The sequence below is a fragment of the Giraffa tippelskirchi genome, chromosome 6 (assembly GCF_054371585.1).
Source record: "Giraffa tippelskirchi isolate mGirTip1 chromosome 6, T2T-mGirTip1v1.2.pri, whole genome shotgun sequence".
Lineage (NCBI taxonomy): Eukaryota > Metazoa > Chordata > Mammalia > Artiodactyla > Giraffidae > Giraffa > Giraffa tippelskirchi.
In genome coordinates, this window is record NC_137280.1 from 131,755,304 (window position 1) to 131,775,011 (window position 19,708).

Sequence of the window (19,708 nt, forward strand, 5' to 3'; positions counted from 1 at the left end):
TATAAATCATATCGATGGTAAATGATAAGGTGATTTTTATTCAGTCATTCTTCCCCTAGGATATAATCCTAATAGCATAATTGCTATGTCAGTCTGTCATTTTAAGGCTTTTGGTATGAATTGCCAAGTTGTTTTCTGGAAACAACTTCTTTACTTTCGAACTTCCGCCAGTAGACAATGCGAATGAAAGCACAGCCATTTTAAAGAACAATATACAAGCGTAATATTGTCTTGACTGTCTATGATATGGGATGTGTGGCTCCAGACTACAACAGTTTCAGTCCCATCTGAAATCTGGAGAGAACTTCATGAGAAAGACAAAGAGTCAGAAGAGCCTGGATTGACGCATTCAAAGAGTTTCCTTTAGCATCTCTGTTGGCTCTATTTTAAATTACTCTTCTTAGTTCTACACATTTGCACTGAGAAGATAAAACCCAGGCCTCTCTGACAAGCAGAAACACGGTGGGACAAAAAGAGCGCAGGCACACACTGGTTAATTTGGGGAAGGCTCTGAGGCTGTCTTTTCTAGCTTCCTTTAAGTTAACACACTTGAAAGGGAGCCTTTTCCTACTCAGCATTCTCTCTGTAAATATTCCCTTCTGCTGTCTCTGGCAGAGGTCAGGTTACTACAGGCTTTTGAATATCCTAGAGACACTGTGGGGAATTAAGTTCAGAATCACTGCTTCCTCTTCATTGCCTTTTGTCTCAAGTGTGCTGACTCTACTATTGGGAGAATAATTTACAGGGGGAGGGGAATCTCAAAGTGAAATAGAGAGGAGGTAGCTTCTTTCATGCAGGGAATAGAATCAATCCATGTATTCATGTCTTTAATATTGTTTGTGGAAGAGAGGAGCAATTCAATGAATTAGGCACCTTGAAGTTTTTAATGTAGTTTTGGTGAATGGAAACAATATCATGGGGAAGACACCAAGAGAGGAAGAAAGACTTGGTATGAATATGGGGAGAGCATTTAAAAGCAAATCACCAAGAGTTGATATTATTTAGTGTTTCTACCATGACATTTTACCTCAATTAAGTTAAACACACAGCCAGAATATGGAAAAGTTGAAAATTAAATAACATGATCAATGAGCTATCATGTGAAAGTGACATATTATCAACTAGCAAGACAATAAAGTGGAATGGAAAACCTTTAGAGACCCAGATTAAGACAGCTGGGACACTAACCAGCTATGTGGTCTCAGGAAAGTATGCAACCTCTCGGAGTTGAGTCTCCTTCTAGGACTTATGAGGATATTAATACCAAGTTAACTGAAGAGTTAACAGGCTTAAGAGAGATGACAAGCAAAATACTCAACACAGTACACAGCATACAGGATGCACTCATAAAACAGGCTTCCTTCCACTTCTGGAAAATGGAGGAGGACTATAAATTCTTCAAGAGCCTTTCAGTATAGATATGGAGACAAAACGAAAACATTTAAACAAGGAGAACAATTATGCACTAAACAGTGTGGTAGTAATCACAAGCATGACAGACATTCAGACAAAGGGAGAACTGAGAGCACAGGACTACTCTGCCAGTGAAAGATTCGTCAAATCGTTGGGTCTTACATACTAGGTATCTGGGATAAGTAACAGAGAAGCTAACTGAAGTTAAGAAGATGTTGAAAGGGGGTGGATGGCATAGGGGATGCTCGAGCGGACACAATAAAATGGTAGGAGCACAGAATAAAATTAAGCAAAAATGGGCTTCTCTGGCGGCTCAGACAGTAAAGAATCTGCCTGCAATGCGGGAGACCTGGGTTCGATCCCTGGGTTGGGAAGATCCCCTGGAGAATGGAACGGCTTCCCCCCTCCGGTATTCTTGCCTGGAGAACTCCAGGAACAGAGGAGCCTCGCAGGCTGCAGTCCATGAGGCCGCAAAGAGTCAGACACAACTAAGAGACTAACACTTTCACTTTTAAGCAAAAATGAAACAAATAAAACTCTTCACTTGACCTATAGTTTATGGAAAAAGCAATTCATTCTCATAATAGATGCATTAAAATATAGCTAGAATGACTAAGAAGGATTATACAATGAGCATCTACTGAATAAATACTAATAGTTAATAATACTGGTTTGTTATAATTCATTTTGTAAATTAAGAAAAAGATCCATGAATAAAAAACCAACTGGTAATATTTTCCAAAAAAGAAATGACTCCTATTATTAATTTGCACAACTATTAGGTGATGGTATAACCACTCTGGTTTGCTTAACCTGATCTTCTGACTTTCACTTCAGTATTTCAACAGCTAAAAACTGGCAGGAGAGCATTGCTGGTCTTCATTTGGCTTGTCTAAATTCTACAGCTTTCATTTCCTACCTATACTTCTGATTGATAATTATTTTAATTCATTTTTTTAAAGAAAGAGAACAATGAAATAATTTATCTTAGTGGTAAAAGAATATGAGATCTGTTTTTCCTTCCCTAATACCCATCAGAAACTTTCTAAAAAGTTCAGGTAGAGGCAACTTAAAAAGTCCTTTCTGGAAGAACAAAGCTGGAGGCATAGCAGCCATAACCCTTGCAGACTTCAGACTGTACTATAAAGCTACAATAATCGAAACAGTGTGAGACTGGCATTAAAAGAGACATCTAGATCAATGGAACAGAATAGAGAGCCCAGAAATAAATCCACACATCTATGGTCAATTAATCTATAAATATACAATGGAGAAAAGACAGTCTCTTCAGCAAGTGGTGTTGGGAAAGCAAGATAGCTGTACGTAAATCAATGAAGTTAGAACACTCTCTCACATCATATACAAAAATAAACTCAAAATGGCTTAAAGACCTAAATATAAGACATGACACCCTAAAACTCCTAGAAGAGAACACAGGAAAAACATTCTCTGACATAGACTGTAGCAATATTTTCGTACAGCAGTCCACCAAGGCAAAAGAAATAAGAGCAAAAATAAACAAACAGGACCTAATTAAAATTAAAAGCTTTTGCACAGCAAAGGAAATCATACATAAAATGAAAAAGCAGCCTATGTAATGGGATAAATATTTGGAAATGATGCAACTCAAGGGGTTAATATTCAAAATATACAAACGCATACAGCTCAACATCAAAAAACAAACAACCCAATGCAGAAGACTTAATAGACATTTTTCCAAAGAAGACACAGATGATTAATAGGCACATGAAAATATGCTCAACATCACTAATTATTTGGGAAATGAAAATCAAAACTACAATGAGTTATTACCTCACACCAGTCAGAATGGCCATCATTAAAAAATCTATGAACAATAAATGCTGGAGAAGGTGTGGGAAAAAGGGAAGCCTTCTGTATTGTTGGTAGGAATGTTAACTGGTACAGCCACTATGGAGAACTGTATGGAGGTTCCTTAAAAATCTAAAGATAGAACTATTATATGATACAACAATCCCACTCCTGGGTTTATATCTAGAAAAGATGAACTCTAATTCAAAAAGATACATATATCTGATTGTTTACAGCAGCACTATTTATAATACCCAAGACATGGAAACAACCCAAGTGTCCACTGATAGATAACTGACTTAAGAAAATATTGCATATATATACATACACACACACAATGGAATATTAGCCATAAAAGTAATATTGCCATTTGTAGCATCATGGCTGGACCTAGAGAATATTATTACTTACTTACAGTGAAGTAAGTAAGACAGAGAAAGGTGAATAATTATATCACTTATACGTGCAATGAAAAAAAATACAAATGAATTTATATACAAAACAAAAACATACTGAAAGACATAGAAAACAAACTTATGGTTACCAAAAGGGGAAGGCTGGGGGCAGGGATAAACTAGGAGTATTAGATTAACAGATACAAACTACTATATAAAAGAGGCTTCCCAGGTGGCACTAGTGGCAAAGAACCCACTTGCCAACGCAGGAGATGTAAGAGATACAGATTCGATCCCTAGGTGGGGAAGATCCCTGGAAGAGGAAATGCCAACCCATTCCAGTATTCCTGCTTGGAGAATCCTGTGGACAGAGGAGCCTGGTGGGTTACAGTCCATGGGCTCTCAAAGAGTCGGACACAACTGAAGCGACTTAGCACACACACACGCATTACTACAGCTAGGCCCTGAGCGACTTGAGCATGCATATGCATATATATATTCATAACTGAATCACTTGGCTGTACACCTGAAACTAACACAACATTATAAATCAACCATATCGCAATAAGAAAAGAGAAAGGTCCTGAGTCTGTCACTGGAGCTTTCACATCAGGAAACTAGGAAAAGCAAAATAAAGAAAACCAAAGAACACAAAACAAAAACAAAAAAGTTATTTTTGTTTGCTTCTTGTCTTGTTAGCCAAGCAATACATGTTTATTGGAAAAAACCTAGGAAACCTTATCAACAAAATTCAAAAATAAAAAACAAAAATTCATTTACACTTCTACTACCTAAACACTTTTTGCATTTTTATATTTCCTTCATGTCTCTTTTTCTATGCATATGTGAACATATTTTCAACACAGTGTTTTTAAATGTAGATTTTCACTAAATACATTCTAAATATCTTTCCACATTGTTAAAATTTTTTATCTGTAATGTTGTTTAAAATGTTTATAGCACATGCCTTCTGCAATGTTCTTCCCCGTATTTTCACTATATTCCAACCAGTCAAAGCAATTTTATGCAGTTTTACTTTTTATAGCTGCATGTTATAAATTTAAATCTTATATTAATATGTATTTTTGAGCCATCTGCAATTCCATTCCTTTTCTTAGATTTTATTTATCCCCTCTTTTCTCCCCTTCTCCTTACTTCACTTCCCTTGTCTTCCTTTGTCTCCTTGGAGGCTAAAGGGAGAAAAAAGCCAGGTCCATAAATAACTGTAATCACTACCACAGGCAAATAAAAGGACTCTGGATTTCAAAAGAGAATTCCTTCATCAGTTTGCAAATATGCCTACACATCTGAAGGCAAAGACCCTTCTGAACACTTAGTTATTTTTCTTTCAAGAGGAGCAACAAGAAAATAAGAGGCAATATTTTTTTCTCTTTTCATAGTTGAAAACACAAAAATCAAAAATGGACAGGATGCCTGCTCATGTCATACATCTGGCTGGTGGCTGAACAACGATTAAACCCAGGATTTCTGAATCCCAGTTTTGTGTTTTCACACTGTGGCACATAGCCTCACCCTAAAAAAAAAATTACAGCTGGGATATGTGAACTTTGTATCAAGACAAAGACTGTAAGAAGAGAGTACTTTTCAAGTGAAAGAATTCTCTCATTTTGTGAGAAATTCTACTGACCTGACATACAGCAGTAAAATCTGTCCTGAGAAATGGGAGGGAATGAAAAGGACAATCTTGTAATCATTCATTTGATGTTTTTCTATCAAGCAGAGCTATGTTCGTGTGTGCGTGCGTGATAGTCGCTTCAGTTGTGTCTGACTCTTCTCGACCCTATGGACTAGTCTGCCAGGCTCCTCTGTCCATGGGATACTCCAGGTAAAAATACTGGAGTGGGTTGCCATGTCCTCTTCTGGGGATCTTCTCAACCCAGGGATCAAACCCATGTCTCTTATGTCTCCTGCATTGGCAGGCATGTTCTTTACCACTAGCACCATTTGGGAAGTCCCAGCTATGTTCATACTTTGATTAAAACATCACACATATGGCAAGCCGGCTTCCCCAAGGGGAACTCCAGAAAGTGACTTCCTGAATGCACAAGAGCAAATATTCTGTATGACAGAGAATGCTCCTGCCCTGAGGGTCTACTTCGACACGTTCAAAATGTTGAGTGCAAAGAATTCTTGAATATAATCTAATACAGCCCCTTAAGAAACCTAGGAAACCTCTTAATAATACCTCTGTCAGTCAATCATTCACCTTGTGCTTGAACATCAGCACTTATGGAGGATACAGACACTGGGCTGAAGCCAAGAAAAAGTAAAGTCAATACTTTTATTCATTGGACTATCTAATTAGCCCTGCATATACTATGCTGTATGCCTTTTTATTTGTATGACTTGTATTTAATGACCTTTTTGCTAAACTGAACGGCAGTATCACACACAGACACATACACAGTGAAATAGAAAAATAACAAAAAGCCAATACTGTTTTATTACCTTGGGAAGCATTTATTATGACACAGGATGGATAGAAAATGTGATGGACACTCGGAGGGTCATAAACATATTACAACTGGAAGCGTCCTTCTTATAGATAAACTAGTACAAGACTTTCCTTTTACTTAAAAAGAAATAAAGTTTAAAAGATTTGCTAGGCTTTTACAGGTCTCTGCCTCAGTGACATTTGACTACATAGAGAGAGAGAGAGTTTACAGATTATTTAATATAGAGGTTAGAGTACTGATAATCACAGCTCAAAGAAGGAAAAAAACCAAAGGCAGGTGGATCAGGATCAATACTCTCATTAAATATTCAGTTACCTTTCCCCTTCTGGATTTATGTTTTCCCTCACTTTCTCAGTGATGTTTTTCTGTATTAAATACATAAAGAATAATCAGGAAAGAGTTCCTTGACTGTAGCTGAAATCAATGTATCTAACATGTTTTCCAATACTTACTATGTATGTGGCCTCATTACATTCACATGCCAGGAAAGGTTCAAAGGGGAAAAAAACTGTAGGAAGCCATTCACAATTTTCTCTTCAGGATTTAATAGTCATTCTTATCTCAGTCTTACACTGTTTTCTAATACATCCCAAGTGATAAAGTTAGTATATTAAAATTCAGAACATTGCAAGTTATTCATGCTGCAAAGTGATTGTTTATGTGATTTTGTTTTGCTTTATTTTAAAAATTTATAGTCTGCACTATTCTCTGGAAAGGGGTCACTATATATATAGATATTCCATGTAAAGGGGTCACCATATGTATAGTGATATTCCATGTTACTATAACATTCCTTTTGAAAAGGCAGGTTACAATGCCTCTCCTCCACTTTCAGATGAATAAATTCAATCTTTAATCATCATGAATTTACTCATTTCCTTCATTTATGTTCCTTGACGGATGTTTCTGTTTTCTTGTACAGATTTTCACATGTTTGATACCCAGTTTCAAATGTTCGTATGTTCTGATAAAGGCTCTGAGTCTCTTAGCATAATTTTAGTGCCTAAATGCTTACTGTGCACCTTTGGGGTTGAGTCTTACTCATCTTTGTATGTTCCCCACTCTTCACTTCTCCACACATATACATTAGAAGAATACATCGTAGGTGTCAGATTTATTTTTAAACATGATTTTCCTTTGTATTAAAATTATGGCTGCAAATTCAAAGAATACTCATTTGCATTTGAAGAGTATATTAAAGTTCTGTTTTAATTCAAAATGTTCTAATACATCCCTAGTTTCTAATTACACAGGTTGACCAGATGATTTCATGAAGAGAAAACTTTAACTCTGGTTAGTAACTCACATAAGAAATAAGATCTTAAGTTATCTTAAGACATCAATTAGATGAGTTTGGTCAGGTAATGTTAAAATATATGATCAAAGGTAAGTATTACTATGTGTAACACAAAGCAACAGGAAATAGTCACTAAAAAGTCATTCACATTCTGTTTTTATTTCTTTAGTAAAGATCAAATACAGTTCAGCTAAAATAAGACTCTGTATCTTGAGGGCAAATGTTAAGGTATTCCTATTTTTTTTTTTTTTTTTTTGGAGGCTATGTCCTTTGGTGGCTGAATAGGAAAGCCATACCATCACAACTGTTAATTTTTATTTTACTGATAACTCTTGTTTATAGATCTATCTCGTTAACTACTTTATAAGCCTTTTGAGAATAAGGACCTGATCTTTATCCCATATACCTAGTATAAAGACAAGTACTTAGGAACCATTCAGAAAATCATTTGTTAGCTGGTTGAACATTTCTCTGTCTTAGTTTCCTCAACTACAGGAGTAAGAAAGGGGTACAATAGTACCCACAGCCGAGGTGTTATATTTGCATAGTGTTCAGAACCTCTTAGGGCACACAACAGGTGCTCATTCAGTACTGCTCCCCTGCACAACTCTGGAAGGCGTCACAGTGCTCCCTGGAGCTGTACAACTCCAGACCCCCACCCTCAAAGTGTGAACTGCCATCAGCAGCATCATCATTCCAGCATTATCATTATTATTAGACCAAAGAATAGAAAACTTTCACTTCATCTAACTGACAGAGTGGGCAGCAAAAGTATAAGCATGTCCTTTATGGTGGAGGTAACTGTGTTTACTTCCTAAAGCAAAAAAGGTCAAAATTCTGAAGAATTTGTATTTATGCTCTCTCATCATATAAACCTTATTTGAGGTCTTCAGTGAAAACGAATCACATGGTGTTAAGCTTGGAGTTTCGTCTGATTCAAATTAACACTGTGAACTAAAACCACTAGAGGCTGATGAAAGTAAGATGATGAATATCCAAGTGAAAATATAAAAATTAAGTTTTTAAAGAAATTAGATATTTTGGCACACATAATATTAATTATATCATTGGGTTCTCAAACAATTTTGTGAAAGGATCTTTTTCTCAGAACTTTAGGATGACATTCAGTGGGTATCTGTGTTTGTGTGTGTATGAGTGCGTGCTTAGAAAGCCAGGACGACCCCATCCTCCCAGCCTTTCCTTTATCTCTCTGGCTCACCAGGGACATTGTGGTTGTCCATAGAAGCCAATCTGGAGCCTCTGATCCAGAGAGAGCAGAACTTCTATCTTTCAGAAGTCCTGCAAAGTCACCCTGGACAGTTAATTATTTGGACTTGTGGATGATTTAGAAATTTGGATCACCAAATTTTTCTTTTAAAAATATTCACCACATTTTACTAAATAAATAAGTAAATTTTATTTTAGTAAATTTGGAAATCATAAAAAAAACAACAAAGAAATTTCTCTTAAAGTTCAATTCAGTTCAGTGACTCAGTCATGTCCAACTCTTTGCGACTCCATGGACTGCAGCATGCCAGGCCTCCCTATCCATCACCAACTCTCAGAGCTTACTCAAACTCATATCTATCGAGTTGGTACTGCCATCCAACCATCTCATACTCTGTCATCCCCTTCTCCTCCTGCCTTCAATCTTTCCCAGCATCAGGGTATTTTCCAGTGAGTCAGTTTTTCACATCAGGTGGCCAAAGTATTGGAGTTTCAGCTTCAGCATCAGTTCTTCCAATGAATATTTATGACTGATTTCCTTTAGGATGGACTGGTTGGATCTCCTTGCAGTCCAAGGGACTCTCAAGAGTCTTCTTCAACATCACAGTTCAAAAGCATCAGTTCTTCGGCACTCAGCTTTCTTTATAGTCCAACTCTCACATCCATACATGACTACTGGAAAGACCGTATCTTTGACTAGACGGACCTTTGCTCACAAAGTAATGCCTTTGCTTTTTAATATGCTCTCTAGGTTGGTTATAACTTTTCTTCCAAGGAGCAAGTGTCTTTTAGTTTCATGGCTACAGTCACCATCTGCAGTTACTAGCATGCTAAGTTGCTTCAGTTGTGTAGTCCGACTTTTTGCAACCCTATGGGCTGTAGTCTGCCAAGCTCCTCTGTCCACAGAAGATTTCCTAGGCAAGAATACTGGAGCGGGTTGCCATGCCCACCTCCAGGGGATCGTCCCAACCCAGGGATCGAACTCACACCTCTTTATGTCTCTTGCATTGGCAGGCAAATTCTTTACCACTAGCGCCTCCTGGGAAGCCCCAAAGTTACTACCCAGATTTAATTCCTGTTACTATTTTGATTTGCACTTACAAAATATATATATGTTTATGGAATTTTTTCTCTTTTCACAAAATTGGTATTAAATTCCATCTTTTGATTTTTGAACTCTTTTTTTCTTCTAATTTAAAAGATGCATCTTACATGTTTTCCTAAGTCACCGAACATTTTCCTACAACATACCGCTTAGAGAGTTTCATTACATTCAATGGTTGGCATAGGCCACAAATAATTTATCATATATATCTCACCTATATACAGGGACAGGCAAATCAAGGTTTCAATCTTTTTTCATCCAAACCTACTCTTGTCAAAACTCCTGCTATTCAGTACAAGCAAAAAACCAAAAAAAAGAAGTCTTAAGTTGCATGAATTTACAACCATGGAAACTATAAAAGCACAGGAATATACTCTTCATAGTATTAAATTCTGGGATTTGTACTGCTCAGTCTTTTTCACAATTGAGGATTTTTTCCAGAAATGAAATTCTTGTAAAACTGCTCTCTGAATCTCTTTAGAGAAAAAGAAAATTTCACAGTTTACAGAATTGTGAAAAACACAGCATACAAGATTTTCTGGGGTTTTTATTGCTTCAAAAAAGTATAAAGGGAAACTAGAGAATTTTCTTTTATTAAAATACATTTAATACCTATTTAAATATTTGTTTTAAAGAGAGAATCCCAGATTATGTTGTCAAATACACGTAACTCACAAATGATCTCCTAAGAGTTATTAAAACAAAAATTCCAAATGGTTTTAGGACTGGAGTTCATTCAACCCTTTGTTTTCATTCCTCACTGAGGAAACTATGGTAATGTGGACTTTGTTCTTGAGTGTCAATTTTAACAGAGTGTTACTACGCTTACATAGCAAGAATTGGGTCTCGATTAATATTTAACAATAATAATAACATTAAAATATATTTGCCTTTTCTTTATTTAATTTTCAGGAGCACAATCAAGTTTTCACTGCAAGAAGGAAGAGGTTTAGCTCATTATGTAAGATGACATTGGAGGCAGGAAGGCTTGAGTTCAGAGTCTAGTTCCAGCTGTTATTAGTTAGATAATCTTAAGTATTAAATTACTTTACATCAATAAACCTTAGTTGAGGGATGAATAAAATAGGGATACTATTACCTTCTTCAAAGTGTGCTTTTGTATGCATGCAACAACTTTTGGGCAATGCTTGGCATCTAGGAAGCATAGTAAAACAAACACAAACCAACAATGCAACAACAACTAACATTAAAGTCAAATGTGTTTTGAAAGAAATTTCTTAGTGGTTTTTATTTAACCTGAATTTTATTCATAAAGTAGATTAATGTGTGTCATAACCTCTATTTATTAAGCTAAACACTATATTTGGCTTAGCAAATGAAACGCTTATCTTCAGAGAAGAAAGATAGGATTGAATACTGATTCAAAACCATCCTCATCAACATGTGCGTTAACAATTCACACCAATTAGCTAGAAGCCACTGTGGTCACTTCACAAAAACAAAGACTTGTGCTGAAAACAGCGGTGCTATTTATGTATTCCATCTAAGTGTTACATGTACTAATATTCTATTAAATTTGGCCCCTTTTCCTTATAAAAAAACAGAAGTTACTTTTGGACAAGGACCAGGGATAACAATTGGAAGTCTATGAATGCTTTCTATTTTGGGGACCTTCAATTAGGCTTTTGTGGCATTGGTGATGATGGTAATGATACACATGTGGAAACTTTCATCCCCCATCCCTCTAAAACCCCTGCCCAAAGTTCTTTCCATATACATATACACACCCACTGATTATATATGAAAGGAAGAACTCAGTGAGGATAACCAAGTGACCTAAATTTCCTTAGCACCTGAGTTGGGACAGCTTGATGAAAGCGAAAGAGGAGAGTGAAAAAGCCAGCTTAAAACTCAACGTTCAAAAAACGAAGATTAATGCATCTGGTCCCATCACTTCATGGCAAATAGATGGGGAAACAATGGAAACAATGACAGACTTTATTTTGGGGGGCTCCAAAATCACTGCAGATGGTGACTGCAGCCATGAAATTAAAAGACGCTTGCTCCTTGGAAGAAAAGCTATGACCAACCTAGATAGCATATTAAAAAGCAGAGACATTATTTTGCTGACAAAGGTCTGTATAGTCAAAGCTTTGGTTTTTCCAGTAGTCATGTATGGATGTGACAGTTGAACCATAAAGAAAGCTGAGCACCAAAGAATTGACGCTTTTGAACTGTGAAGTTGGAGAAGACACTTGAGAGTCCTTGGACAACAAGGAGACCCAACCAATCAATCCTAAAGGAAATCAATCCTGAATATTCATTGGAAGGACTGATGCTGAAGCTGAGGCTCCAATACGTTGGCCACCTGATGCTAAGAGCTGACTCATTGGAAAATACCCTGCTGCTGGGAAAGATAGAAGGCAGGAAGAGAAAGGGATGACAGAGAATGAGATGGCTGGATGACATCACCAACTCCATGGACATGAATTTGGGTAAACTCTGGGAGTTGGTGATGGACAGGTAAGCCTGGCATGCTGTAGTCCACGGGGTCGCAAAGAGTCAGACAGGACTGAGTGACTGAACTGAACTGAGCTAGAAATATTAATCTTGTCTCTTTACTACCATCAAGCAGTCTTGGCTAAGTCATTTAGGTTTGATTTCAAAAAGCTATAAATAGAGTGAAAAATATAAAATATAAAATCATACACCATACTTAACAAAGATTGGGCACTGGCTTCTCTGGTGGCTCAGTGGTAAAGAACCTGCCTGCCAATGTAGGAGACACAAGTTCCATCCCTGGTCGGGTAAGATCCCACGTGTGACAGAGCAACTAAGCCAGTGTACCACAACTATTGAGCCTGAGCTACTGAGCCCACATGCCACACCTACTTAAGCGCACGAGCCCTAGAGCCTGTCTTCCACAAGAGAAGCCACCGCAATGAGAAGCCTGCTCACTGCAGCTAGAGAGTAGCCCCCACTCTTCATAACTAGAAAAAAAAAAATGTCCCCCTGGCAAAGACCCTGCACACCAAAAATAAATAAATAATTTTAAAAAAAAAGAAGTTTGGACAATGTGTGTAGCTACACCTGTCCAGATAAGAGCGATCGTGTGAATCAGGCATGTTTAAGCATGCTTTTTGAGATTGGGCTCTTTTCAATCCATAGAGTGAAAAAACCTGAAGGTTGCACAGTGGTGGAAGAATCAATTTCCCTTGTAACAGGCTGTTTTCCTCTCTTGTTTCAGAGTGTGGCACTGCACCCTGTGAAGCCTCAAATGTGGACAGTCTAGCTAAGAAGAGAGCAAGATGGCTCAAATGCTCCTTCCATGTAAAACTGACTAGGGGTAAGGCGTCCTTTTTACTTCATTTTTTTTTAAAGCTACAGTTTATTTTTAATGACTGCTAATTATGTCTCAGGCACCTGGCTCAAAATACTGTAAATTCTAAACTTTGTAGATACTTTTATTAAACAAAGTGCTTTTAAAATAAAACTAAGTCATAATTCAAACGTCTTCCTTAATACAACAAACAAATCATACACTCTCTGAAATTAAAATTCCACTTTATGGTTAGTTAACAGCCACCTAAATTCCTACTTAAGAGATGCAGGAGACAAAGACCAGCCAGTGGAATAGGGGGAATTTCTTCCTCCAGGTCTAGGTAACCCGAGCAGAGCAGATGATGGAGAAGAAACTTCAGCAGTTCCAGAGTTCCCATTTTTACAAACTGAATTACCTAAGAAATTCATAAGAAAACAAGTCTGGGATCTATAACATCTTCAAAACACCTAAGTCCCTCTCTCCGTCTCCTCAGTGACAATTAGCAGAATTACCATCATGTGGATTCTCATGTGAATCAGAGTGTTGGTTTTTAATATAAACTCTCCAGATTGGTTAGTGTTGTATATAAAATTAGCAACTCAATGGACATGAGTTTGAGTAAGCTCCAGGAGATGGTGAAGGACAGGGAAACCTGGCGGGCTGCAGTCCATAGCGTCACAAAGATTGGGACCCAAGTGAGTGACTGAATAACAGACTGAGCGACTGAGCAACAATGGTCTTTTATATAAAATTATTGTCTTGCAATTCCTTTACTGGTAGAATGACACAATATTCTAGATTTTACAGAATGGGGCTCATTGAAAATATTCCATCTAGCTGTTTTCATTAGCATTATTGCATTTAAAAAAACAGTTTTTGTTTTGGAAAATATACTCAAGTTAGGTATATCTGACCTGTGAATAGTTCACAGGCCTTAAATATGGGTCAGTACTTTCATGGAAGGTACCTCTCCATGAAATGTTTATTTTTAGAAGGTATCTCTCTCCATGAAATGCTGCACAAGGAAGAGCCAGATAAGGGATGTGGGTGAGAAACACTTGCTTGGTTTACATATTCACTGTGCTTATACCGGGTAGCATTTCCAAGGGAATATTTCCAGTTTGGATCAGAAGGCATGATGACAGTATCACCCTCTTTTCTGAAGCACAAGCTCACAAGGCTTTTTCAGAGTCATAATGATCTCAGCAAAATTTCCTTCTTGAAAATAATACCAATGAATAGTTTTCTAAACAGACACTGTCAACTAAACCTAGTCACATTTGGTTTTCCATCTCTGTTTTAACTGCAGTTGACCCCAGAATTAAAGCACTGCAGTAAATGATCTTAATTTCGATGCCAAACAAAGAAAGGGAACAAAGACTTTTTCCTCATACTTAGGTTTCACTGTAGCTCTATCTTTACAACTTTGATAAATGCTACAAAGGAAACAGAAAGGTTTAGAGTAATAGCAGAGATTTAAGATATACTAAAGGAAACCTCTCCAAGGGGTTACATTTTTTAAATCGTTTTTTAAAGAATTTTTTTGATGTGGACCATTTTTTTAAGTCTTTATCAAATTTGTTTCAATACTGCTTTTGTTTTATGTGGTTTTTTTGGCTGTGAGGCATGTGAGATCTTAGCTCCCTGACCAGAGATTGAACCCTCACCCCCTGAACCCAAAGGCTAAGTCTTAACCACTAGACCACCAGGGAAGTCCCCAAAAGTTACATTTAAAGCTCAAAGTATAAGAATAATCCAACCACCATTCATATTTTAAAAGGGGAAGAGCCAGAAGACTGGGCTTTCATTTAAGAACTATATACAGGTTTAAGAAAAATACAGATACCAAAAATATATCTGAGTTTAGTCTAAGTCATGTGATAGCTAATGTATGTTGTTTAAATGATTTTTATGAAGGGCTTAAGTTGGTCACAGAGGTTAGGACTATAGGATACCCCTACCACACTGAGGAAAAATAACACAAATCTGGAAGAGGTTTTTGTTTCTGTACTTATTGCTTATGCGTGCACCTGGTGAAATTCTTAGCAATTCAAACCAGGATTTCTCTGACTTGGGCCCAAAACTTTTTCTTTATCATCAGACAAAAGAAGACCAAGGTCAATTTAATATCCATTGTGAGATGCAATGGCAAGTCAGAATAACAGATCTCATATTTCCTGAAAAACAATGCTTGAAGCACAGCTGCTGTAAATGAAGTAGGAACTATCTGTATTTAAAAGCAAAGTATGAAGACCCCAAAGTGGAGGAAAATATCTTGAGTCATCAAGATAAATGCACAGAGATTAAAAATTTACTAGAGACATATTTTGTTAACATGGAAAGATGACCACTTTAAATAAAATAAAATAAAATAATAAAACAGTGCTCAGAATATGGCCCCATTTATGAAATTATATACCTGAGTGTGTTTATAGAAAAAAATCTATATGCCAGCTGAGTGGCATATAGAAAAAAATCTAGAAGGAAGTATTTCAAAGTGCTAACAGGAATTATTTCTTGATGGTAGATTATGGGTGATTTTATTATACATTTCTGAATTATCTTTTTTTATTCTAACAATGAGGATATTATGTTTAAAATGTAAGAAAAAAAAAGTCTTTAAAAGGACATCTAACTATATTGGTGAATACTGATTTAAAGCAGAATGCTTTTAATATGATAGATCTCACTTGTACTGCAAACTAATTAATTACAAAGGATGTTTCGCAATTGTGTAATGACAGTTCAGATGGCATATTTTGTTCTTTGGCCAGCACTGAATTACTAAACAGTCAGACCAAGTACACCCTTACAATGTTAGAAAAGAAAGGGAGATAGCAAATAATTAGAATATTCTGGAGAAAAGTATTTAATTTTTGATGGCTCATAAAAGCATAAACATGAATGTCCAGAAAATATCATAAAGTTGTTAAACTTATGTACACTTATTTATGATTTAATATCATTTTAACTTTTAAGAACATAGAGGTTGAGAGATGCTTAACATAGATAGGTGGACATATAGGTAGGAGATGTGGCTAAGTTTCTTCAAATTAGTTTCTGTAGGAAATGAATTTGGTCCTAAGCACAGAAAAGGACTTCTTTGATGGCTCAGTGGGTAAAGCCATCGCATTCCACTTGCAACACAAGAGACACTGGAGACATGGGTTTGATCCCTGGGTCAGGAAGATCCCCTGGAGGAGGAAGATGGCAACATACTCCAGTATCCTTGCCTGAACAATCCCGTGGACAGAGGAACCTGGTGGGCTACAGTCCATGGGGTCACAAAGAGTCAGACATGACTGAGCGACTAAGCACACACACGCAGCAGAGCAAGAAAGTGTTTCTCCCCCCAACTTGTACGTCATTAAAAATAAAAACAATACTCAGCCATAAAATAAGTCCGCATCAGTCCAACAAAGTGCTAACTTTTTCCCAGACAAATGCTTCTATGCTTTATGAAATATCATGAATCCCGGGTTTTCTCCAAAATAATTTCTATGTCTACCCTTTGTTTTTTTTTTGGTTGACGTCTAAAGAATGCACCTAGTCTATCTGGAAATCCAACGTGACCAAAGAACATACCACGGCCCCTGAAATATTCAAACACAATGAGCTACATTTAATGCAGATTTTATTATATCTGACATTTTAAAATTCAAATCAGCAAGATAATTTGTTAAATTTTCTAATATGGTAGATCTGGCCTCATGAGAGTAGAATTTGGGCCCAATTAGACTGTTTACCAAACCCAGAATTGAACAAGCCTAATCTCCGAAGCCTCTTTCCACGTATGTAAAATAATTATTATGGCACTACCTTTACTGACATGATAGAATTTGGGGGGGATATAAGATGACAGATAAAGAATGTAAAATGACTTTAAGAATTATAAAAGAGTATATTAACAAAGGTGTAATGATGGTGTTAATTATAACTATATTGTTTTCATCATTAACTATTTCATGTGTGTACAGCTTACATACCCCCTAAGGAAATTCTATATTGCTAGAATATGCAAATTGTGCTAGTCATATAAGAGCTCTACAAACAGTTGTTTTTCAACTGATTAATTCATCATGTTTGGAAAAACATTTTCATGTGGTAAGAAATTAGTTGGGATGTGCAAACACAGGGAATTATAACTGACCTCTCAGAGTAACACTCAAGTATACATCTAGTTTACTTATTCCAGTAAAAAACAACTGAGTGATTTATGTTAAAATTTCCAAGATAAATTTTGTTTTCTTTTAGGTACCAACACTATGAAAACATGTAATAATTTTTCTATGAACCTATGAGAAATGTAGAAAACAGTTTTGACTCTCCAGATATTTTCTAAGTACCCCGATGGAACTTGAAGCATGTATGTAAAACTGAAATATGTTCTGAGGTCACTTGAAGAAACAAGGAATATCCTATCTCAAAGTGAGAAATTAGATAATATGTGTTTTATCCCAAATAAAGCAAGCTTTATGAAAGTTTAAATACCAGTCAAGATATTTAACATTACAACAAGAATAGCATTTTCAAGACAGTATTTGAGAAAAAGGTAATTACCTTTGCTTGCTAAATAAACAGCACATTTAAATAATAACACATACATATCTTCCATATATTTTGTATTTTCTGACATCAAATTGATTCATTAATTATTCTGTATCTAGACCCCACTAAACTAAAAACAGTTCACTTTTCTGTGGCCCTCAGTAAAGGTCATATAGTCATCCAAGGTTGTAGGATCAAAGTCTACACATATGTTCCCATGAAGTCTGACCACACAGCTGAAACACTGCTGACAGCTCCGTGTCCATGACTTACAGTGATTTGCTTCTGCTCAAACTGTGCCAACTTCACCTATAAAACCACATCCCAATGAAAATTCGAAACAAAGGAAATAAAACAATGCCCAAGATAACTGTTTTCATTGCATGAAGCAGGGTCAACTACAACATATCTTAATTTTTTTAAAGCTTACTGAAATTTTCTTACAAATCAAAAGTTATCATTAAAGATTCAGGATGCAGTGTGTTATACAATTTTTGTTATGACATACAAGTCCAGCACCTCTTTCCCTGCTCTATTTTATGTAGTTGTGATAAGGCCTACGGTAGCATGATTTGATGGAGGTGTGAATCTATATATGACATGCCATGAGCATATTAAATCCATTCTTCCCATTAAGTTGCTGAAGAGCCTTCCACTATATAAACCAGACAGGACATTTATTCTCAGAGAAACTAAACTAGAAACCTGATTCAAATGCATGTAAAAATTGTAAATGAAGGTGAGCAGTGTGTAAAATAAAATACAGGATTAAAACAAGTGTTTCTTTACATTGTAAGAAATGTTTGCACTGACGATGATATTGTTAGAGAAGAGGGAGATGGATAAAAAATAGTCCACAGGCTAAATGTAATGTTACTAATACAGTTTTACCTGCAAGGATTTTTCTGGCTTTAATTCAACAAAATCCATTATCCTGGGTGGTAATGGAGCCTTGTTCCCTACTCATCTCAGGCATCTTTAGTATCCTGAGCTGCCTTAAAGCTGTGATACAGTAAAATATCAAGCAGATCCCACTAAGCATTTGTAAACTACAATAACCCCCCATTTTGCCTACAAGCCACACGCTCTCAAGCTGAGCTTTGCTCATTCGCTTATTTCATTTTGTTGTACAAGCAGGCTAATTTGGAAATGGCTAGGTTACTTGGGAACACCTAGATGTTCAAAACAATCCCACTTTCTTACTTGACCACCCAAAGAAGTAGATCCATAACACAACACTTGAGGGAACTGTAAAATGGTGCCTGGATACTGAAGGAATGAAGAGCAAATAGCAGCACTAGTAAATAAAATGAATGCATTTCACCTTCCAGCTCATCTGTGCTTCCTGGGACACAACCCACAAACATGAAAGGGTTGGGGTAGAATTTCAAGAAAACTGATGTCTTTCAACGTTCACTTGGCAAGATGCTGGACACAAAATAATACCACAAGCCACCTCCCTTTCCCAATCAGTGTAAATTTGGGGCTCTCAAATCACCCCCACAAACCTCAGTTAAAAATAAAGGGAAAAGGCAGGCTATAATACAGATTGTCCTAAGTGATCACAATGAAACTAAGGGACAATAACAAGAATAAATCTTGCATTAATCCAAACGAAGTCAATGAATAATAATACGAACCAGAAGTATAGTCTCAAAAATATGCAATTATCTCCAAGCATGCAAGGGCATTTAAAACCCATAAAAATCATTGCAAAGCACACTCTGCATATAAATATGTTTCATAAATGCTAAGTAACATGTGTATAGATGATATGCCTATCCACAGGGTATCCATTTGTGTGATCACAATCAAATCTGTATACTAAAAATGAAACTCTATCTGGCAAATGGTTTCTCAGCAAGAGTATACCAGAATATGAAATAAAAGGCTAAATTCTGGGGCTACCTTTTCTTAGCAATGAAGGAAATAAGCAAAATCACCTCATAATTGGGCCTGCAAGCTTAGGAGGCACCAAATGTGTTTTTGAAGGAAGGCCCGACCCTATATGTGAGAGCTGCAAATGAAATGATTCCTTTCAATAACATCTATTTCTTGGGAGCTCTTCCCCCCCCCCCCCGATTCTGTTGCTAAGCTTGGAAGGAAAGGAACCAAGTGGCTCAGTCTGCCATT

General features: G+C 36.6%; 1 protein-coding gene across 9 annotated transcripts in view; it reads right to left on the bottom strand.

The window, feature by feature from the left end:
- The window catches only part of JAKMIP2 (janus kinase and microtubule interacting protein 2), a 207,336-nt gene that overhangs the window by 187,072 nt on the left and 556 nt on the right, over positions 1-19,708 (bottom strand). The window lies entirely within an intron of this gene.